Source organism: Dendrobates tinctorius, unplaced genomic scaffold, assembly GCF_039654945.1.
Source record: "Dendrobates tinctorius isolate UK_male_01 unplaced genomic scaffold, ASM3965494v1 ptg000020l, whole genome shotgun sequence".
Taxonomy (NCBI): domain Eukaryota; kingdom Metazoa; phylum Chordata; class Amphibia; order Anura; family Dendrobatidae; genus Dendrobates; species Dendrobates tinctorius.
In genome coordinates, this window is record NW_027361688.1 from 29,814,595 (window position 1) to 29,838,632 (window position 24,038).

Here is a 24,038-nt window from a genome sequence, read left to right on the forward strand (position 1 = left end):
TATTGATTGAGGTTGTTTCTCCTTCAGATGTTCAGTATGAAATTGATTTGCCGAATAAGAAGGTGGTGATCGAGTCCGGTAGTCACTCCGTGGACCAATTGCTGGAGACCCTGAAGAAGACTGGAAAAGAAGTCAAACACTTATGTACCAAATAATGTGGCGAAGGAGGAAGAGTGAGACGGTGAATATGTCACAGCGGAAATGCTAACAATAAAGCCTATCCCAGTGTGTCTTCTCTTGAAGGGGCTGTCCGGGACTTTAATATAGATGTGTGATTGGTGATGGTGCAACACTGGGCACACCCCGCTGATCAGCTGATCCCGGTGTCGGCAGGAACTGCTCAGTTGTGGAGCTGCACAGCACAGATCCGTCGTCAGAATAGTGGCCGGGTACTGCACATCCACCTGCTATTGATTTGAATGGGTGGTGCATGTGTAGTACCCGACCGGCGGCCACTATACCGTCAGCAGAGCTGTGCTGTGCAGCTCCACAACTGAGCAGTTCTGGCTGCCAACTACACTGGGAACAGCTGATCGACGGGGGTTTCTGGGTGTCGCACCACCACCAATCAGATATTGATGACCTAAGTGTAGGCCATCAATTTAGGCCATCAATGTTGACCCCTTCACGACCTTGGACGTATAAAGTTGTGTTCCCACACTTGATGCGGGCTCCGGTGCCGAGCCTGCATCTTACCCCGTAGGTGACAGCTGATCTGAGAAGTTTTCATGTGACTCTAACAATCTCTGACAGAGGCATCAAGCACTCACCAGCCAGAAACACTTCATAAAACATGCCCATCGGCACCCCTGTCACCTGATTACGGGGCCCCGATGGGTTGCCATGACAGCCGGGGGGTCTGCAGAAGACCCCTGTGCCTCTCAATGAAAATCTCATGATTTATGCTACACATAGCAGGGCTGAAGTACAGGAGATCAGATGATCGCAGCTTCAAGTCTTTTAAGGTGACTATTGAAGGAAGGAAAAAAAAAGTTTTAAAATATATTAAAAAACACAAACTGAAACCACTCTTTTTCCTCATTCAAAATAAAACAATAAAAACAAATAAATACACATAATTGGTATCGCCTCATTCAGAAACGTCTGATCTATCAAAGTATAAAAATAATTAATCCGATAGGTAAACGGTGTCAGGAGAAAAAAAATCAAAATGGTATCAATAAAAACGTCAGCTAAGGCGCAAAAAATAAGCCCTCACTCGGGGCCAGAACCTGAAAAATGGAGACGCTGCGGATCTAGGAAAATGACAAGATCGCTTACAAATTTGGATTTTTCTTTTTCACCACTTAAATAAAAAAGGAACCTAGACATGTTTGGTGTCTGTGAACTCATAATGACCTGGAGAATCATAATGGCAGGTCAGATATAGCATTTAGTGAGCCTAGCAAAAAAAAAAAAAAAAAAGTAAGTGTGGGATTGCACTTTTTGCAATTTCACTAAACTTTGAATTTTTTTCCCGTTTTCCAATACACTATATGGTAAAACCATTGGTGTCGTTCAAAATTACAACTTTTCCCGCAAAAAAACAAGCCCTCACATGGCCATATTGAAGGGACAAATAAAAAAGTTATGGCTCTGGGAAGAAGGGGAGGAAAATATTAAGGAGCAGAAATGGAAACTGGTGAAGTGGTTAAAGTGCCACACAACCACTTTAAAGGGAAACTGTCCGTAAGAAGGTGCCTAGGCAATGTGAGGCACCACAGGATTGTATTTCCATGGATCCATTGTTATCCAGCGCTCCGTTACTCCAAATATTTGTGTTTCATTCTTGTACAAACAAATTGGGTGTGAAAGTGCCCCGGTGGACAGACATACTGGCGCCCCCACGCAGTCCTTGGCTCCTCTTCACTTCTGCCCTCTGGTGCCGCCCCGGCTCTCGCCTGACGGTGGTCAGCAGAGGTGACGTCCTGCAGCAGAGCCTGTGTCTCCACTATGTAACCAGATACGAAGACAGTGGGGAGAAGCAAAAAGGAGCCGAGGCCTGCGCTGGTACGCCCGTCCATCTACTCATGAGTCAAATGTGCATAGTAATCCGAATTTCTGCGCAACAGAGCTCCAGTATCTTTACAATCTGCTACCCGACCCTAACCTCTGCTAAATAAAGGGGTACTCCCATCTCCAAGATCCTTTCCCAATATGTAGTAGGTGTAATAATAATAATATTAGCAAATACCTCCAATTAGTAATGTAGTACAGTTCTTCTGATTCGCTCTGTCTTTCCTCACGTGCAGGTGTTGCAGTAACTTTGGTATCTAAGGATACGACCACTCATATAGTGACGGTTAGTTGCTAGTCGTCAGAACCATGGATACCTAAGGTCTTGCAATGCCTACACATGAGGTTTTTGTTTTTTTTAATCTGCTGCACATAAATTCTTTGTTTTTAACAATTTTTTTTCACTCGTTTATTCATTTTACCCAAAAAAAAGTCAAGTATTGTACATGTCCTGTTTCCTGCCAATTACTTTGGTTTTGGTGGTGAACACATCTTTGAGCTTCATTCAGACATCAACTTTTCTTGTATGTGAAAAACATGGAGCGTTTTCCTCAATGTTCGATCAGTTTCTCTGTATAAACCATCTGTTATTTTTTTTTAACCCATTATAGTGGTTATGTGAAAACAGGGTTGCCTTTATGAGGCCTAACAGTTCACTACCTGAAAATTAAAGGGGTTAATAACTTATCCCGCATTGATGGGATAGGGGAACAGTTCGGTGTTTTCTGAAGCTTTTTTCCACCCATTCAAATGAATGAGAAAATAAAAAAAACACATCAAAAACGGAAACAAGAAATCTCCTAAATGAGTGTGAAGAACTCAGCCGTGTTTCCATCCCTTTTGCTCCCTGTCCTGTGTGTGACTGTAGGGGCTCGTTCACATGCTGTGTGCGTCGTCCTGACGTGCCCAGTGTGGTCCGTCTTTACTGCGTTCTGATGGAAGGGAAAAGAGCGCACTGTCAGGATTCACTGGTCATATGACTGTAAGTATGTGATTTGTATACTCCCGGCCACATTCCAACTAGACGTGTCTGGCCTCACTCAATTCACCTTGTATTGAGAAAGGCCACATACGTCTAGTCTGCAGTGGCTGCATTTATGCAAACTGCACACTTATGGTCACGTGCCCGCCGCGCCCACAAATTGAGAATAATGGCAGTGTGCACACTGACAGGAGTGGTTGCAGACTTGTACCCTAGGTCTGGACAATCCCTTTAAATGGTGGCAAGAGGTCGTCCCGTGTATACATTACAGGGTCACAAAATGTGAAGGGCTGCTCGTAACATAGCAGCTGTAGTGGCAGGCGCATGTCTCTAAATAGTGGTAAATATCATGTGCGGCTGCCCTACCGCCACGCATCGTCATATGCCCGACGCCCCTACCGCTACGCATCGTCATATGCCCGGCGCCACTACTGCCACGCATCTTCATATACCCGGCACCCCTACCGCCACGCATCGATATAAGCCCAGCGCCCCTACCGCCACGCATCGTCATATACCCGGCTGCCCTACCGCCACGCATCCTCATATGCCTGGCTCCTCTACCGCCACGCATCGTCACATACCCGGCTGCCCTACCGCCACGCATCGTCATATGCTCGACGCCCCTACCGCCACGCATCGTCATATGCCCGGCGGCCCTACCGCCACGCATCGTTATATGCCCGGCGCCCTTACCGCCACGCATCGTCATATGCCCGGCGCCTTTACCGCCACGCATCGTCATATGCCCGGCGCCCCTACCGCCACGCATCGTCATATGCCCGGCGGCCCTACCGCCACGCATCGTTATATGCCCGGCGCCTTTACCGCCATGCATCGTCATATGCCCGGCGCCTTTACCGCCACGCATCGTCATATGCCCGGCGCCCCTACCGCCATGCATCGTCATATTCCCGGCGCCCCTACCGCCACGCATCGTTATATACCCGGCGGCCCTACCGCCTCGCATTATTATATGCCCGACGCCTTTATCGCCACGCATCATCAAATGCCTGGCGCCTCAACCGCCACGCATCGTCATATGCCCGACGCCTCAACCGCCACGCATCGTCATATGCCCGGCGCCTCTACTGCCACGCATCGTCATATGCACAACGCCCCTACCGCCACGCATCGTCATATGCCCGACGCCCCTACCGCCACGCATCGTCATATGCCCGACGCCCCTACCGCCACGCATCGTCATATACCCCGCAACCTTAACGAAGTTAGTTACTCCTAGTAGTGGACAACCCTTTCTCAATCTGAATGTTTTGCTCTGATAAAATAGAAAACATTATTCTCACCTCTGGTGCCATTCCAGCGGTTTCTGCATTCATGTTACCGGGGCTGTCCTGCAGTGGTTATGTCACGTGAGCCCAGTGCCCAATCGGCGCTGTTCCCGCGGTGTTGGCACTGGCTTTCCAAGGGATCACCTATCACTGTTATGTCACACGATCCCTGAGGCCAGTCGGCGTTGGCTTCATTCTCTCCACTTTTGGACAAATCAAGAAATCTACTGGTAGTGACAACAGCCGCAGCTCTGACTTCCTTGGCATGTCAAATCACATCAGCTGGAAGGGAGAATGATGGCAATGCTGATTGGTGTTAGGGATTATGTGACATAAATGTTACGTGATCCTTGGGAGAGGCAGTGCCAACGCCGCGGGAACAGGGCTGGCACCAGAGAGGAGTATAAGTTTCTGTTTTATTTTACTTGTGGGGAGGGAACACAGGGATTTACAAGGGTTTGTCCAAGTACCTGAATGGCATCTAGCCACTATTCAGGCTTCCAAAAGTTTGTGTTTACAACCAGCCACCAGATGGCGCTGTTCTTCAGCCTCCGGCAGTTTTGATCTTCTGTCCAGTTCTGTGTGGACTCGCAGCACAGTACAAATAATATCCGAATGTTCCTTTTTTTTTCCCATTTTCTCCCTTGAATTCTTCAAATCTGATTCAATTCTTTATTTTTCAGATCAGAGAATAACCTGCGCTGTCATGGCCTTATGTCACTTACATCCCAACCTTTTATGACGAGACGGTGGAGCAACAGTCGGGGACCTGTCTGTATGTTCCTTAGTCGTCGGGGGTATCTGATTATATGGAGTTCCGCACAGTTGAAATGAATTTGCTGTTTGAAGTGCCTCTGTTATTGTCTAAAAAATGCATAGAAAGCCTGTAGTTTGTTGTAATAAAAGTAACACCATGAATCCCTAGGTCTTACGTGATTCATTTCCAGGTCGGAGAACCCATCTGTAAGGGATTTCTGGGATGCAGATATAAGAGAGAAAATGCTGAGATACTTAGTAAGGCTTCGAGCATCTTTAGTACTTAGATGAGCCCCTCTGGCTGTTGTAACCTGCTGTAATTGTGACGCACAGGCAGACTTCTGGCAACCTTCCTAAGGCATTTTAGTCTATTCCTCAAGGGCAATGGCATCCAGGTTACTAATATTCTTGGGTTGTTAAGAAATTGGTCCAAAAAAGATAGAGGTGCAGTAACTGACCGTGGAAGCTTCCCCCAGATCCCAGAGGCAGCAGGTGATCAAAAACTGGAGTGAAGGCAAAAGACCTGGTGCAGAATGTGGTTGCAGCGGGCACTGAGGATTCAGGTTGCACAGTAAATGCTGAAGGTCTTCTTGCCCAAACAAGACATAATTTCTTCAGACCCAAAAGCACAAGGGAAGTCGCCTTCAGTAAGCACAAAGCCATATAAATACGTCACGGAAGATTTGGGATTCAGAGCGATGAAACAAAACTGGAACTTTTCAGGCTTACTAGTGATGAGCGAGCGTGCTGGGATAAGAGATTACCCAAGCATGCTCGGGTGCTAACCGAGTGTCTTCAGCGTGCTCGAATAATATGTTCCCCGAGTTACTTCTGAAGGTGAAGATGCCGGGGCCACGTACATTGCCTGAGTCCCCGCGGCTGTTCGACAGCCGCAACACACGCAGGGATTTCCTAACAGACAATCCCTGCATGTGTTGCAGCTGGCAAACTGCGACAGGACATGCATTATTATACATTATTATACATTATTCGAGCACGCTGAAGGCACTCTGTTAGTGCACAGGCATGCTCAGATAACGCCTTATCCAAGCACGCTTGCTCATCACGATTACTTACATGCACTCTCATTATCTACAGGTCTGCTGAAAGTAATGCTACACTTGCTACAACCCCTTTATAACAGCCAGTATAAATATATACACATCTTAGATTTTAGAGAGAGTTTTCTATTCTTTAACCCATTTACGACATATGACGTACATTGTGGGAAAACGCAACATGTGAGTTATTTCAGCCTTTTTGTAAAAAAAAAATCAGATTACACCCTGACTAATGTTGTTTTGTGATTCTCTGCTCATTTTTTCTTTTTTAATTTTCTTTTTTATTTTCCTCAGCTTAGAACGGACTGAGAAAAAAATCACAGCATCCTGCAATTGGCCACATACAGTGGGTACGGAAAGTATTCAGACCCCTTTACATTTTTCACTTTATTTCATTGCAGCCTTTTAGTAAATTCAAAAAAGTTCATTTTTCCTCATTAATGTACACTCTGCACCCCATCTTCACTGAAAAAAACAGAAATGTAGACATTTTTGCAAATTTATTTAAAAATAAAAACTGAAACATCACCACATGGTCATAAGTATTCATCCCCTTTGCTCAGTATTGAGTAGAAGCACCCTTTTGAGCTAGTACAGCCATGAGTCTTCTTGGGAATGATGCAACAAGTTTTCACCCCTGGATGTGGGGATCCTCTGCCATTCTTACTTGCAGATCATTTCCAGTTCCGTCAGGTTGGATGGTGAACGTTGGTGGACAGCCATTTTCAGTTCTGTCCAGAGATGCTCATTTGGGTTTGTCATGATACCAGTGCTGGGTGACTGGCACTGCTGGGGTTAATGTTCTGACCTCAGTGCAGACTCTCACATGCACACCTGGGACCTATTATGGTGGCCTCTCATTGGTTCTGGGGAGGCTTCTTATAGCATTGTGTGGTGACCCCTGAGTGTGTTAGTGCTGTGTTCTGGTTGCTTGATTCCCTGTGTATGACTCGGTCTGTTCTCTGGATTTTGCTTTGGATTCTGCTTGGTACCTTCTACGTCTGTTTGGTTTTTGATCTCTACTTGGCCCTGACTGTCCATTCTGTCTCGTCCCTGGTACTGTATTGATATCTTGTGTATGACCTTTGGCTTTGTCTGACCTCCCGTCTGTTTATCCCTCCTGTACCTCGCTTGCCTGGATTGTGCCTGACCTCTGCTTTGCCCGACTCTTAGTTTTCTTCCTCCTCTGAAAGCAGGATGCTAAGCCCCGCCCCCTTGCAGTCACATGACCGTTCACATGACCGTAGGTCCTGTGCCGGCTTTCTAAACTTCTACATTCAGGTCCTGTGCATCTTTATTGTCTGGCTGTTCTTGTCCCCAGGGGTCCCTACGGTGCGGGTGAGTCCCTGCTTAGCAGAGGCTGTATGCCGGCGCTCTCAGGACCCTGACATTATAACTGACCATTAAGTTTTTGGGAGGTTTTTTGTGCAGAGAGTTATGGATCCCATACAGTCTCTGGCTGACCGGATGAAAAGTCTGAGTCAGATGTTTCAGGGTTTATCTCTGGAGCAGCAAGCTCTGGCTCGCTCTCAGCAGCAGGTTTCTGAGACAGTGCGGGGGGCTTTAGCTCCTGGGTCTCTGGGGGCTTGGTCGAGTGTTGTTTTGGTGTCCCCAGAACAACCTGTTAAACTGCCTGACTTTTTTTCTGGAAACCAAAAGGAGTTCAGGGTCTTCATGGAGGGGTGCAAACTTTTTTTTAGTTTGAAACCACGTTCCTCTGGGGACGAAAGTCAGAAGGTCGGGGTTGTTATGTCTCTATTAAGAGGATCACCACAAGCTTGGGCTTTCTCCCTTTCTCCAACTGCCCCTGAGAGAGTGTCTGTGAATGCATTCTTTGAGGCCCTCGGGCACATTTATGATGAGCCTGACCGAGTGCGATTGGCAGAGGACATGGTGATGAGTGTCTGTCAGGGGAAACACTCAGTGGTTTTGTACTGAGTTCCGCCGCTGGGCTGCAGAGGTCTCGTGGAACGACGCCGCACTCCGATGACTCTTTCGCAAAGGCTTGTCCGAGCAGCTGCAGGATGCCTTGGCGTTACATCCCCCACCTAACTCTCTTGAGGACGCCATAACCCAGGCCGTCCGGATGGCCCACAGGCTGCGGGCCAGAGGGGTGATGCAGGTGGAAACTCCATTGTTCCCCAGTGGATAAGAGACTGCCCCTGAGCTTATGGATGTAGGCGCCCTCTCCCTGAAGGATATGGAGAGGAAACGCCGGAAGGACAAGCAGTTATGCTTTTACTGCGGTAAAACGGGACACTGGAAAGGGAGTGTCCTGATTGCCCGTCTTCAAACCCGGTCGGCGGGAAACGGCTAGGTCTGGGTAGTCAACAGGGAGACTGCTCAGACCATCAGGTACCCTTTTCCTCATTTTCTAAAGTGTTACTGCCTGTGGAACTGTTTGTGGACGGTAGTTCTTTTTTCCTCTACAGCCTTCGTGGACTGCGGGTCATCGATTAATCTCATTGACTCCCATTTGGTCACACACTGCAAGATAGGGACAGTTAGGCTCAAGGTTCCGATCAAGGTGATGGCCATTGACTCCTCTCCCGTCACTAAGGAGGGAATTCGCTTTATGTCTGACTTGTTTTCACTCAGAGTGGGCGCTACTCATGTGGAAAACCAAAGTTGTTTTGTGCTGAACAATCTACCTGCAGGGTTGGTGTTGGGCATGCCCTGGTTACAACGCCATAACCCAGTTATTAACTGGAAAATGGGGGAGATTGTTCAATGGGGGTTTAATGATTTTGAGTCATGTGATAAATCCGCACTGCTGGTTGAACCTGTTAAATCTGTGTCTGTATCATCTGTCGAGCTGGAAGGTATTCCGGAATGCCTGAAGGACTTCGAAGATGTATTCTCCGAAAGCGAGGCCGAGACGTTACCGCCACATAGACCCTTTGACTGCGCTATTGAGCTGGTCCCGGGGGCTAAATTACCCAAAGCCCGTCTGTTTAATTTGTCCGGTCCTGAGCGCTTGGCTATGAAGGAGTACATTACTGAAAGTCTGCGCAAAGGACACATACGTCCTTCAGTCTCACCTGTGGCGGCAGGTTTCTTTTTTGTAAAGAAAAAAGATGGCGGGTTACGTCCCTGTCTCGACTTCCGGGAGCTTAATCAAATTACTGTACGGAATACGTACCCCCTTCCGTTGATTCCCGATTTATGTAACCAACTATCAGGGGCAAAGTGGTTTTCTAAACTGGACCTTCGGGGGGCATATAATTTGATAAGGGTCCGGGAGGGGGATGAATGGAAAACCGCGTTCCTCACGACCGAGGGACTATTTGAAAATTTAGTCATGCCGTTTGGTCTTACCAACGCCCCTGCCATATTTCAGAATTTCATCAACGTGGTATTCTCGGATCTCATTGGTCGTTTTGTCGTTATCTACTTGGATGATATTTTGATATATTCCCCCGACAAGTATTCTCATTTGGAACATGTACGAACTGTGCTCCAAAGGCTTAGAGAAAATCATTTGTATGCCAAATTGGAGAAAAGTGTATTCTGTGTACAAGAGTTGTCCTTTTTGGGGTTAATTGTATCCGGTGAGGGTTTTCGCATGGACCCCAAGAAGGTGCAGGCCATTGCGGATTGGTTGCAACCCCGAGATCTTAAGGGTCTTCAGCGCTTCTTGGGGTTCGCCAATTATTACCGAAAATGTATCCGGGGGTTTTCGCAAGTGGTCAAACCTCTCACGGATCTAACATGCAAAGGTGCGGATGTGAGAAATTGGTCCTTGCTCGCAAAAGAGGCCTTTGCAATGCTGAAAAAATGTTTTATGTCTGCTCCTGTGTTAGTGCAGCCAGATCCGTCCAAACCATTCGTCGTGGAAGTGGACGCCTCTGAGGTGGTGGCGGTGTTGTCCCAAGGGCCTGCCACTCTAACCAACCTCAGGCCATGTGCTTTCTTTTCCCAGAAGTTCTCTGCTGCGGAAAGAAATTACGACGTAGGCAATAGAGAGCTTTTTGCGGTCAAATTGGCGTTTGAAGAATGGAGGCACTTTTTGGAGGGGGCCAGTCACCCGGTTACGGTGATCACGGATCACAAAAAGTTGTCGTACATTGAGTCTGCTAATAGACTAACGCCCAGACAGGCCTGTTGGTCACTTTTTTTTTCCCGTTTTCAGTTTACGATTACATTTCGTCCAGGATCTAAGAATGTCAAGGCTGACGCCTTATCACGCAGTTTTCAGCCGGTGTCGCCCCCTGAGCCACCGTCCTCCATTCTTCACCCTGGGGTTGTGATAGCAGAGGTCTCATCTGAATTGGAACGGGAGATTCTGGGGGCCCAGTCGCAGGCCTCGGCGGCCAAGCCGGAGGGGAAGTTGTTTGTCCCAGAGCAACTTCGCCTGAAACTCTTGCAGGAGTTCCATGAATCCAAGCTGAGTGCTCACCCTGGTATTTCAGCCACACGTCTGGCGGTGGCTAGGATCTTTTGGTGGCCTACCCTTGGTTCGGACATAATAAATTTGTTGCTGGTTGTGGGGTCTGCGCTCGTTCTAAAAGCTCTCATAGCCGGCCGGCAGGGGAGCTGATACCCTTGGCAGTGCCCGAAAGGCCATGGACTCACTTATCCATGGATTTTGTTACCAATCTCCCTCCATCTAAGGGTAATACAGTGGTATGGGTAGTGGTGGACAGGTTTTCTAAGCAGGCTCATTTCGTACCCCTGTCCGCACTACCGTCAGCTGAGACGTTGTCCAGGTTGTTTGTGCAGCATGTGATCCGTTTGCATGGGGTACCCCTGAATGTGGTGTCTGATCGTGGTGTGCAGTTTGTGGCTAAGTTTTGGCGTGCTTCCTGTAAAAAATTAGGTATGTCTCTGTCCTTTTCGTCTGCATACCATCCTGAGAGCAATGGGCAGACGGAGCGCACTAACCAGTCCCTGGAACAGATCCTCAGGTGTCTAACCTCTGCTAGACAGAATGACTGGTGCGATGCACTGCCGTTGGCTGAATTTGCCTTCAAGAGTCGGGTGAGTCAATCCACTGGTAGGTCCCCTTTCTTGATTAACTATGGGTTCAGTCCTTATTTTGGTGAGTTTTCTCATCTGGATTCGGGGTGTCACGGGGCTGAGGACTCTGTTCAGCGGTTAAAAGATACATGGGCAGAAGTCCAGCAGTGCATATCTAGGTCTCAAGGCAGGTATAAGTTTTTCGCGGACAGGAAACGAACACCTGGTCCCATGTTTCGGGTGGGAGAGAAAGTTTGGCTCTCCACGCGAAACATTAAGTTAAAGATTCCGTCAGCCAAGTTGGGACCCAAATTCATTGGCCCGTACAAGATTGTGGAAAAAATCAATCCCGTGGCGTATAGGCTGTGCCTTCCACCCTCTTTCAAGATCCCTAACGTCTTCCACAAATCTCTACTGAAACCTTTTGAAGCAGTCCGGGGAGACTCCGAGTCTGCTGCTCCTCCGGTTTTGGTCGAGGGGCAGGTGGAGTACGAGGTTGGTCATATCGTAGATTCCAGGTTGGTACGGCGGTCGGTACAGTACCTGGTTCATTGGAAGGGGTATGGACCGGAGGACAGGTCCTGGGTACCGGCCCGGTTGATGCATGCTGATCGCCTGGTGCGGGCTTTCCATGCTAAGTACCCGGGCAAGCCTGGGGGTCCAGAGGCCCCCCCGTAGAGAGGGGGGTACTGTCATGATCTCAGTGCGGGTTTGACTCGCACACGTGGGGTTAATGTCTGGAACCAGTGCTGATGACTGGCATTTCTGGGGTTAAAGGTTGTGATCCCGGTGCAGGCTTACCTGCACACCTGGGGCTATGATTGTGGCCTCTCCCTGGTTCTGGGGGAGGCTTCTTATAGCCTCAGGACGCTCCCATCCCTGTCAGTTATACTTTCGCCCTTGGCATTGTGTGGTGACCCCTGAGTGTGTTAGTGCTGTGTTCTGGTTACTTGATTCTCTGTGTATGATTCGGTCTGTTCCCTGGATATCGCATTGGATTCTGCCTGGTACCTTATATGTCTGTTTGGTTTTGATCTCTGCTTGGCCCTGATTATCCGCTCTGTCTCCTCCCTGGTACTGTACTGTGATCCTGTGTATGACCTTTGGCTTTGTCTGACCTCCCGTCTGTTTATCCCTCCTGTACCTCGCTGGTCTGTACTGTGCATGACTTCTGCTTTGCCATAATCTGAGTTCTCTGGACCCTGACACTATTAGTTGAAGCACGCCTGGTCACCTCTGCTGCCCTGCTCCCCAGGTAACTCTTAGCACTGCTTCTGTACTCAGGACACACGCACTGGCTTTATGAGCAAGTGTAGTGCGGTGTCTCTGACAGCTGGCTCCTGCGACCAAACCAGGGGGCAAGTTGTTTGTCCCAGAACAACTTCGCCTTATACTCTTGCAAGAGTTCCACGAATCCAAGTTGTGTGCTCACCCTGGTATATCAGCCACGCGACTGGCGGTGGCTAGGATCTTCTGGTGGCCTACTCTGGGTTCTGATATAAAGAAATTCATTTCTGGTTGTGGGGTCTGCGCTCGTTCTAAAAGCTCCCATAGCCGGCCGGCGGGGGAGCTGATGCCCTTGGAAGTTCCTGAAAGACCGTGGACCCATCTGTCCATGGATTTTATTACCAATCTTCCCTCCTCCAGGGGTAAAACGGTGGTATGGGTAGTGGTGGACAGATTTTGTAAGCAGGCTCATTTTGTACCCCTGCCAGCATTACCTTCTGCTGAGATCTTGTCCAGATTGTTTGTGCAGCATGTGGTCCGCTTGCATGGGGTACCCCTGAATGTGGTGTCTGATCGTGGTGTGCAGTTTGTGGCTAAGTTTTGGCATGCTTTCTGTTAAAAATTAGGGATATCTCTGTCCTTTTCGTCTGCATACCATCCTGAGAGTAATGGTCAGATGGAACGCACTAATCAGTCTGTGGAACAGATCCTCAGATGTCTGACTTCTGCTAGACAGAATGACTGGTGTGATATACTGCCATTGGCTGAATTCGCCTTCAATAGTCGGGTGAGTCAGTCCACTGGTATGTCCCCTTTCTTCATCAACTATGGGTTCAGTCCTCATTTTGGTGAGTTTTCTCGTCTGGATTCGGGGGGCCCCGGGGCTGAGGACTCTGTTCACCGGTTAAAAGATACATGGGCATTAGTCCAGCGGCGTATATCTAGGTCTCAAGGCAGGTATAAGTTTTTCGCGGACAGGAAACGAACACCTGGTCCCATGTTTCAGGTGGGAGAGAAAGTTTGGCTCTCCACGCGAAACATTAAGTTAAAGGTTCCGTAAGCCAAGTTGGGCCCCAAATTCCTTGGCCCTTACAAGATTGTGGAAAAAATCAACCCGGTAGCGTACAGGCTGTGCCTCCCACCCTCTTTCAAGATCCCTAACGTCTTCCATAGATCTCTACTGAAGCCGTTTGAAGCAGTCCGGGGAGAATCCGAGTCCGCTGCTCCTCCGGTTTCGGTTGATGGATATGTGTAATATGAGATTGGTCACATTGTAGATTCTAGGTTGGTACGGCGGTCAGTACAGTACCTAGTTCATTGGAAGGGGTATGGGCCGGATGACAGGTCCTGGGTGCCGGCCCGGTTGATGCATGCGGATCGTCTGGCTCGGGCTTTCCATGCTAGGTACCCGGGCAAACCTGGGGGTCCAGAGGCCCCCCGTTGAGAGGAGGGTACTGTCATGATACCATTGTTGGGTGACTGGCACTTCTGGGGTCAATGTTCTGATCGCAGTGCAGACTCTCACCTGCACACCTGGGACCTATTAGGGTGGCCTCTCATTGGTTCTAGGGAGGCTTCTCAGGAAGTCAGGAAGTTCCCATCCCCCGTCAGTTATACTTTTGCCCTTGGCATTGTGTGGTGACCCCTGAGTGTGTTAGTGCTGTGTTCTGGTTGCTTGATTCCCTGTGTATGACTCAGTCTGTTCTCTGGATATCGCTTTGGATTTTGCTTGGTACCTTCTACGTCCGTTTGGTTTTTGATCTCTGCTTGGCCCTGACTGTCCGTTCTGTCTCATCCCTGGTACTGTATTGATATCTTGTGTATGACCTTTGGCTTTGTCTGACCTTCCGTCTGTTTATCCCTGCTGTACCTCGCTTGCCTGGATTGTGCCTGACCTCTGCTTTGCCCGACTGAGTTTTCTTCCTCCTCTCAAAGCAGGACGCTAAGCCCTGCCCCCTTGCAGTCACATGACCGTTCACATGACCGTAGGTCCTGTGCCGGCTTTCTAAATTTCTACATTCAGGTCCCGTGCATCTTTATTGTCCAGCTGTTCTTGTCCCCAGGGGTCCCTACGGTGCCGGTGAGTCCCTGCTTAGCAGAGGCTGTATGCCGGGGCTGTCAGGACCCTGACAGGCTTTAGGTCAGGGCTCTGGCTGGGCCAGTCAAGAACAGTCACAGAGTTGTTCTGAAGCCACTCCTTTGTTATTTTAGCTGTCCGCTTAGGGTCATTGTCTTGTTGGAAGGTGAACCTTCGGCTAAGACTGAGGTCCAGAGCACTCTGGAAGAGGTTTTCATCCAGGATATCTCTGTACTTGGCCACATTCATGTTTCCTTCAATTGCAACCGGTTGTCCTGTCCCTGCAGCAAAAACACCCCATGGCATGATGCTGCCACCACCATGTTTCACTTTTGGGATTGTATTGGGCAGGTGATGAGCAGTGCCTGGTTTTCTTTACACATACCGCTTAGAATTATCACCAAAAAGTTCTATCTTTGTCTCATCAGACCAGAGAATCTTATTTCTCACAGTCTGAGAGTCCTTCATGTGTTCTTCAGCAGACTCTATGCGGGCTTTCATATGTCTTTCACTTAGGAGAGGCTTCCGTCAGGTCTCTCTGCCATAAAGGCCCAACTGGTGGAGGGCTGCAGTGATAGAAGAAAGTTCCACAAAGTTTAACTATCTCCCTACTGCATCTGTGGAGCTCAGCCACAGTGATCTTGGGGTTCTTCTTTACCTCTCTCACCAAGGCTCTTCTCCCACAATTGCTTTGTTTGGCTGGACGGCCATGTCTAGGAAGACTTCTGGTGGTCCCAAACTTCTTCCATTTAAGGATTATGGAGGCCACTGTGCTCTTAGGAACCTTGAGCACTGCAGAAATTCTTTTGTAACCTTGTCCAGATCTGTGCATTGCCACAATTCTGTCTCTGAGCTCCTTGGCCAGTTCCTTTGACCTCATGATTCTCATTTGGTCTGACATGCACTGTGAGCTGTGAGGTCTTATATAGACAGGTGTGTGCCTTTACAAATCAAGTCCTATTAGTTTAATTAAACACAGCAGGACTCCAATGAAGGAGTAGAAGCATGTCAAGGAGGATCACAAGTAAATGGAAAGCATATGACTTAAATATGAATGTCAGAGCAAAGGGTCTGAATATTTATGATCATGTGATGTTTCAGTTTTTCTTTTTTCATAAATTTGCAGAAAGTTCATTTGGTTTTTTTTTCAGTCAAGATGGGGTGCAGAGTGTACATTAATGAAAAAAAAAACTTTTTGAATTTACCAAATGGCTGCAATGAAACAGTGAAAAATTTAAAGGGGTCTGAATACTTTCCATACCCACTGTATATCGGCCGAGACTTGCCAATGGGAGTGAGAAAAAATATCGCACAGCTCACGGCTCATGTGAGTGCCTGTCTCTAACAGCAGCGACCGGAGTTGGTTATGTTCGCTCCTGTTTACCCCCTTAGATACTGCTATCAGTATCTTACAGCGCCACTAAAAAGCAGGGCTGTGGAGTCGGAGTCGGAGTTAGTTTTGGTTGGAGTCGGAGTCGGTAGAAATGTACCAACTCCGACTCCAGCTTTAAAAAAAATGTATTAATATTTCATAATTGAACTTTCATATGAATTTTATAAATGTTACTCAGATATATATGTTCTATCAAACTATGAACAACAGTGATAAGCAGTTCTGCTGGAGATAGAGACATTTCTTACTTCTTGTGTGTCACTGTTCTCCACTGCCCTTATCTAATCTTATACTTGGTTAACCTCATGCTGCCCCAACCCCCCTACTTACAATGTATGAAACTGAAAGTGAAAATGTGTTGTAAATTCTTAGTAGTAAAGCTCCTCCTCTAGACTAGATCATACTAGGTGTGCGTCTTCCAAGCATCTCACAGCTGCCTGCTACTCAGAAGAGGAAGACTGTAAGAAGTATTATCCTTTCAACAAACTTTGCATCAGTTAACTGTGAGTACATGAGGAATAATAACAGTATTACTGACCACTATATCAGTTGTACGACCTGGCAATAATGTTGTACAATTGTTTTTAGGAAAAACAATTGTCATTTGGATTGTGAATGCAGAATTAAAAACCTGAGAATGTCAAAGAAGCATCACATTAAATCAGCTGTATTTGAACATTTCACCATCACTCAAGATAGAAAACATTATGTCTGTCAGTGTATGACAAATGATCCAGACGAAAACAAATGCTGTGAAGCCAAGATGAGTGCATATTCAGGCAAAGATAAAAATGCTCCTACCAGAGCTTCTAATCTAAAGAGACATTTACAGTGCTTTCATCCAGAAGTACTGAAAGCAGTGGATGAGAAAGACTGCATTCAAACCAATGAACCAGTGCCCAGCTCTTCCAGCCAAACAAAGGAGCAGAGAACTTTGCAGCCATCAGTTGCAAGATATTTTGTCAGTGACAAAGTTACTGTGACAATGACAGTAGATACATTTAAAAAACAGATCATAGAGCTTGTTGTAAAGGATAGTGTGCCTATTTCATTATTTTCACGACCAGCTTTTATGTGTCTGAATGGGGAAATGGCCCGCAAGCTTGGTGTTTCTCTGGAGAGAGAGAGTATTAGAAAATTAGTAATCGAAGAAGCTTTTAAACAAAAGGAAGAACTTAAAAAAACTCTCTAGGGACGCTTTCTGTTTCTTAAAATGGATGCCTGCACACGTAACAGAGTGAACTATTTTGCCATCATTGTCCGATTTGTTTGTGACAAAAATGAAATAGTTACCAAGACATTGGCAGTAAAGACACCAAAGCTCATCACACCAGTGAGTTTCTCCAGGTCTTGGTGGAAAAGGTTCTGCAAGACTATGAACTTAAAAAAGAGCAAGTTCTTTCTGTCGTAACTGACAATGCTTCAAATATGATAAGTACTATTAAGCTAATGAATGAGAGTAATGATGGTGACCAGCAGCTAGAAGAACATTCTGGGTCCACAGACACAGAAAGTTTGAAATAGAGGAACACAGTATTGTAACTGAGGAGCAAACTGAAGTTGCTTCAGATGAACAGCAACATGATAGTTTAGATGATCTTGTTGAAACTGTGTCAATATGTTCTTTCATTCATCACATGCGCTGTGTTGTGCATACGCTACAGCTGGCTATAAGAGACAGTCTGCAAGAAGGACATGCTGCTGCACTGATTGGCAAGGTGAGAAAATTGGCTACTGTTGCCAGAACCCCTAAAGTTGACTCAATTTTGAAGAGACGTGCTGGAAAAGGGGCAATTATTGATCAAGCCACACGATGGGGCAGTACTTAGTTAATGATTCAGAGCTTGGTTGAACTGAAAACCTTTCTTGTAGACATGGCTAACCCTCAACTGATGCTAAATGAAAGTCAGTGGAATCAGGTGACTGAGCTGGAAAAATTGCTAGAGCACCCATTTACAGTTACTAAAAAATTACAAGCAGAGGACTTAACTCCAGGTATTTTCTTAAAGGAGTGGAAGAACCTGATGTTTCGCCTGTCCCAAAGAGGAGGGTTAATTGCAAGTGGCATTGCTACATCAATGAAACGGAGAGAGGAGCTACTATTACAAAATAACATTCTTTTGGCAGCTGTTTATGTAGACCCAATGCATCGGATTCTTCTAGATGATCAACAGCTAAGTAAAGGAAAAGAAGCTCTGTTTGAAATAGCAGTAAGGATGAAAGGGTTGCAGAACAGTCAGGAGGAACAAGAAGAATTTGGTCGTCCTGCCACATCTTCACCCTCATCATCAACTGATGAAGAATTTAATTTCGAAAAATATTTGGATCACAAGGACCGTGCAAAGCGTTCCCGCATAGAAGAAGAGTCATCCCCATCAAGGAACACAGCCAGTACATTTCAGCAGACTTTTTCATGTGCACTAAAAGAAATTGAGAAATTTGACCGTTCATCAAAAATAACAGTGCAACAAGCGATTCCTCTGTATCCTGACATTGTCAGAGATGTTGCCCGAGTGGTTACTGCTTTGCCACCAACACAAGTTAGTGTAGAGAGGTTGTTCTCTGCTCTCAAAATAATTAGATCAGATTTGAGGGCATCCATGAAGGAGGATCTGACAGAAGCAATACTTTTTCTGAGGACAAATTTATAGATTTCTTCTTATTAACTGCATAAAAGTGTTTATTGCATATTTACTTACAGTTTAGAAAAGTTTATAAAAGTTATTTGCTATATTCTAATTGTATTCTAATAAATGTAGTTTTTGCTCTAAGTGGTCTGATTACTTATATGATGGTGAGAAACTGAATAAGCACGATGTTTAATATTTTACAACAGTAAATTTGTTGTTATGAATTGGCCATTTATGAAGGAGTCGGAGCCGGAGCCGGAGTCGGAGTCGGAGCTGGAGTCGGAGCCTGATAAAATCCAGGAGTCGGAGTCGGAGTCGCAACTGTGGCTTACCGACTCCACAGCCCTGCTAAAAAGTGTTGGTTTTTTAAAAAAAACAATGCCCACAAAGGTGTAAAATCAATCAAAATCTAAAATTATTTTAAACATATGGTAAACAAGGAAACAAATTTGAAAACTAAAAATTTCTGGGATTTGGTTGCCACATCTTCCCTCAAAAAAAAACAAAAAAAAAAATAAATATATATATATTTTTTTTTATATAACATAGCTTGGAATTTTTTTTAAGCCCCAGGAGTATTAAAGAAAACTAAAGTTTAGTATCGATGTAATTGTACTGACCTTTACCAGATTGTTTTTTTTATTGCTCAATGAATACATGAAAATAAAAAACAAACACCCAAAGAAAAAAAAATTTGAGAAAGTTTTTTCTTCACCCTTTTACCCAATGTAGTTACTGTATGTTCTCCCCTATTTTTCAGATTATACTGTAAAATGAATCATTCTCACCCGCTAAAAACAAACCCTCATGTGACTATATCAACATAAAAATTAAAAAAAAAATCTCGATAGAAGGGGGAAAAAAAGCATAAACAAAGAAAAATTGCCTGGTGATGAAGAGGTTAAAGTCCTGGGAATCCCCTTTAACAACTTTTAAGTGACTTTCCAAAATTGCCTAATTATATTTATGCATTGAAATCTATATACCTTATTCACTGTGTTCCAAATTATTATGCAAATGATATTTTTCTCTGATTTTCCTAAATAGTCGGTACAAATGACAGTCAGTCTAATGAAAGTCATCACCCGTTAGTATGCATCAAATAATAATAACAGTATAATCTCCAAAATGAATAAAAACTCAAATTGCACTGTTCCAAATTATTAGGCACAGTAGAATTTCTAAACATTTGATATGTTTTAAAGAACTGAAAATGCTCATTTGTGGAATTTGCAGCATTAGGAGGTCACAATCACTGAACAAAAAGGATATTTTGGAGTTAAATAGCTTAACAGGCCCAGTTACATGCTAACATAAGAACCCTTCTTTGATATCACCTTCACAATTCTTGCATCCATTGAAATTGTGAGTTTTTGGAGAGTTTCTGCTTGTGTTTCTTTGCATGAAGTCAGAATAGCCTCCCAGAGTTGCTGTTTTGATGTGAACTGCCTCCCACCCTCATAGATCTTTTGCTTGATGATACTCCATAGGTTCTCTATAGGGTTGAGGTCAGGGGAAGATGGTGGCCACACCATGAGTTTATCTCCTTTTATGCCTATAGCAGTCAATGACTCAGAGGTATTCTTTGCAGCATGAGATGGTGCATTGTCATGCATGAAGATGATTTTGCTCCTGAAGGCAAGTTTCTGCTTTTTATACCATGACAGCGGTCAGTCAGAAACTCTATATACTTTGCAGAGGTCATTTTCACACCTTCAGGAACCTTAAAGAACCCTACCAGCTGTTTCCCCATGATTCCGGCCCAGAACATGACTCCTCCACCTCCTTGCTGACATCGCAGCCTTATTGGGACATAGTGGCCATCCACCAACCATCCACTACTCCATCCATCTGGACCATCCAGGGTTGCTCGACACTCATCAGTAAACAAGACTGTTTGAAAATTAGTCTTCATGTATGTCTGGGCCCACTGCAACCGTTTCTGCTTGTGAGCACTGTTTAGGGGTGGCCGAATAATAGGTTTATGCACCACAGCAAGCCTTTGAAGGATCCTACACCTTGAGGTTCGAGGGACTCCAGAGGCACCAGCAGCTTTAAATATCTGTTTGCTAGATTGTAATGGCTTTTTAGCAGCCACTCTCTTAATCCAATGAACTTGCCTGGCAGAAACCTTCCTCATTCTGCCTTTATCAGCACAAACATGTCTGTGCTCAGAATCAACCACAAATCTCTTAACAGTACATTGATCACGTTTAAATTTTTGGGAAATATCTAATGTTTTCATCTCTTGACCAAGGCATTGCACTATTTGATGCTTTTCAGCAGCAGAGAGATCCTTTTTATTTCCTAAATTCCTTGAAACCTGTGCCCTGCTTAATAATGTGGAACATCATTCTTAAGTAGTTTTCCTTTAATTGAGCTCACCTGGCAAACTAATTATCACAGGCATTTGAGATTGATTTCAGTGATCCAAAGAGCCCTGATACACAATACCATCTATGAGTTTATTTGAAAAACAAAAAATAACATCTTTATGACACTTAAATCCAATTTGCATAATAATTTGGAACACAGTGTATAAAACTGAGTGTATGTATGTATCAAGCCACGCCTACTCCACATACTAACCAATCACTAAGCATCTTTCATTTCACCCCAGAGCTGTTTAAAAGGTGAAACCTGAGCTGTGATTGGTTGCCATGAGCAACAGTTTTCCTTGTAGACCGTTGTGGTAACGGAGGCCTATTATTCTTATGTCTATGGTGTTATCGTCCTTCTTTTTTCTTTTGATTTTAAGTGCCTCCAGTTTCCAGTTTGATTGGCATTTGCAATGTCCATTAGCAAGGCTCAGGGACAGGCCTTGAAAGGAGTAGGGATCGATTTGCAATCTCCATGCTTTTCTCATGGTCAACTTTACGTGGCCTGTTCAAAAGTTGGAACTGCCAAAAATCTGTTCATCTTTGCACCAAAAGGAAAAACCAAAAATGTTGTTTATCAAAAGGCTCTTGAATGTGTTGAATATATGAAGTGAAATGTTTTTATGTGCAATAAAATCATTATAATTTGTTGTAACTAACCACAGTTAGTTACTATGCCCAAGCAATGCCGGGCTCTTCAGCTAGTTAGAAATAGCTTATTTTATTAGCCCGGTATTGTACTTCTACCTCCATGCAGAATTATGAGTGCAGCTCTGGAGTATAACACCTGATAAATAAATGCATGTTATTTGACTTATATTTAAGATGTCCCTTTGAGATCAGTACAGAAGAGTAATTACACCCTGTTTTTTTTAATATAATTTTTTTTCCTGCGCAATTGCTAATTACCGTAAGTAATTTAAATAATGAGTTCAGAGGCTGCAGTCATATTTACAGCTATGGGCTGTTTCACACGTCCGTTGTTTGTCGTCAGTCAAAATCCGCCAATTTTAGAAAAAAACGGATCCGCCAAAAAATGGGCGGATCCGCTTTTATCCTCCATAGACTTATATTAGTGGTGGATCTTGACTGACGGTCGTTCGTCCCACCCCTTATTTTAAGGGTTCCGCCAAGATTTTAGCGGCTCCCGGGCGGATGAGACGGACAATGCAACTTTTTTTTGCCTTGACGGTCCGCTATTTTTAAGTGCGCATGCTGGGAGCTTTACTCCGGGAGGCATTTTAACCATGAAATGCCGTTCTGGGAGCGTCGAAAATCTCTCTCTCTCGGCTGCGGTTCCTTTAAAATGCAGACTTCGGCGGATCCATGAAAACAACGGTCCGGTGGCACCTGTTGGTGTCTCAACGGCCACGGATCCGTTCTCCGCCTTTTTCACGGATTGCAACTGACAGAAAAAACGTAAGTGTGAAACAGGCCTAAGGAGGCAAAAAACATCCGATGCCACACTGTGAAAAATACTGTATGCTGGTTATAACCATATTTATGGTCATCCTTAACCCCTTACCTACAAGGGACGTAATATTCCGTCCATGTGACCCTGGACCTAATTACTATGGACGGAATATTACGTCCCAGCGATCAGCGGCGCACGTTAACCCCTTGTACACCGCGATCAAACGCGATCGCGGTGTACCGGGGGTTAAAGGGAAGCATCGGCAGGGAGGGGTCTCCCTCCTTGCTTCCCTGAGCCCCCCACGGCAGCGCAATGTGCAGCGCTGCTGCGGGGGTCTCTTTCCCTACAGCCCTGTGATCTGTGATGTGACAGATCAGCGATCTGTCACAGGACAGTGATGTCGCACCTGGGACAAGGTAATAAAGTAAAAAAAAATAAAAAAAAGTGTTACAAATAATTTTAAAAAAATCGCTAAATAAATTAGTAAAAAAAAAAAAAAATATTCCCCAATAAATCCATTTTTTCAAAATAAAAAAAACCAAAACAATAAAAGTACACATATTTGGTATCGACGCGTCCGTAGCGATCCGCCCTATAAAACTGTCCCATTAGTTAACCCCTTTAGCGAACCCATTAAAAAATAAAAATAAAAAACGAAGCAAAAAATAATGATTTATTATCATACCACCGAACAAAAAGTGCAATAATGCGCGATCAAAAAGATGCATATAAATATCCATGGTACCGCTGAAAACGCCATCTTGTCCTGCAAAAAAAGAGCCGCCACACAGCATCATCCGCAAAAAAATAAAAAAGTTATAGCTCGCAGAATAAAGCGATACAAAAATAATTATTTTTTATATAAAATTGTTTTCATTGCAAAAAACTGACAAAACATAAAAAAAGACCTAAATGAGGTAACACTGTAACTGTACTGACCCGAAGAATAAAACCACTTTATCAATTTTATCGCACGCGGAACAGCGTAAACGCACCACCCAAAAGAAATTAATGAAACGCTGGTTTTTGTTCATTCTGCGTCCCAAAAATCGGAATAAAAAGCGATCAAAAAATGTCACGTGCCCGAAAATGGTACCAATGAAAACGTCAACTCATCTCGCAAAAAATAAGACCTCACATGACTCGGTGGGTCAAAATACGGAAAAATTACAGCTCACAATATGTGGTGATGCAAAAACTATTTTTACAATAAAAAGCGTCTTTTAGCGTCTGACAGCCGCCAAACATAAAAACCCGCCATAAATAGTAAATCAAACCCCCCGTTATCACCCCCTTAGTTTGGGAAAAATAATAAAACTAAAAGAAAATGTATTTATTTCCATTTTCCCATTAGGGTTAGGGTTAGGGCTAGGGTTAGGGCTCAGATTAGGGTTAGGAGTGTGTTGGGGTTAGGGTTGGAGTTAGAATTGGGGGGTTTCCACTGTTTGGGCACATCAGGGGCTCTCCAAAGGCAACATGGCGTCTGATCTCAATTCCAGCCAATTCTGCGTTGAAAAAGTCAAATAGTGCTCCTTCCCTTCCAAGCTCTACCATGCGCCCAAACAGTGTTTTACCCCCACATATGGGGTATCAGCCTACTCAGGACAAATTACAAAACAACTTTTGGGGTCCAATTTCTCCTGTTACCCTTAGGAAAATAAAAAATTGGGGGCAAAAATATCATTTTTGCGGAAAAAAATGATTTTTTTATTTTCACGCCCAGGCGTTATAAACTTGTGTGAAGCACTTGGGGGTTCAAAGTGCTCACCACACATCTAGATAAGTTCCGTGGGGGGTCTAGTTTCCAAAATGGGGTCACTTGTGGGGAGTTTCAATAGTTTAGGTACATCAGG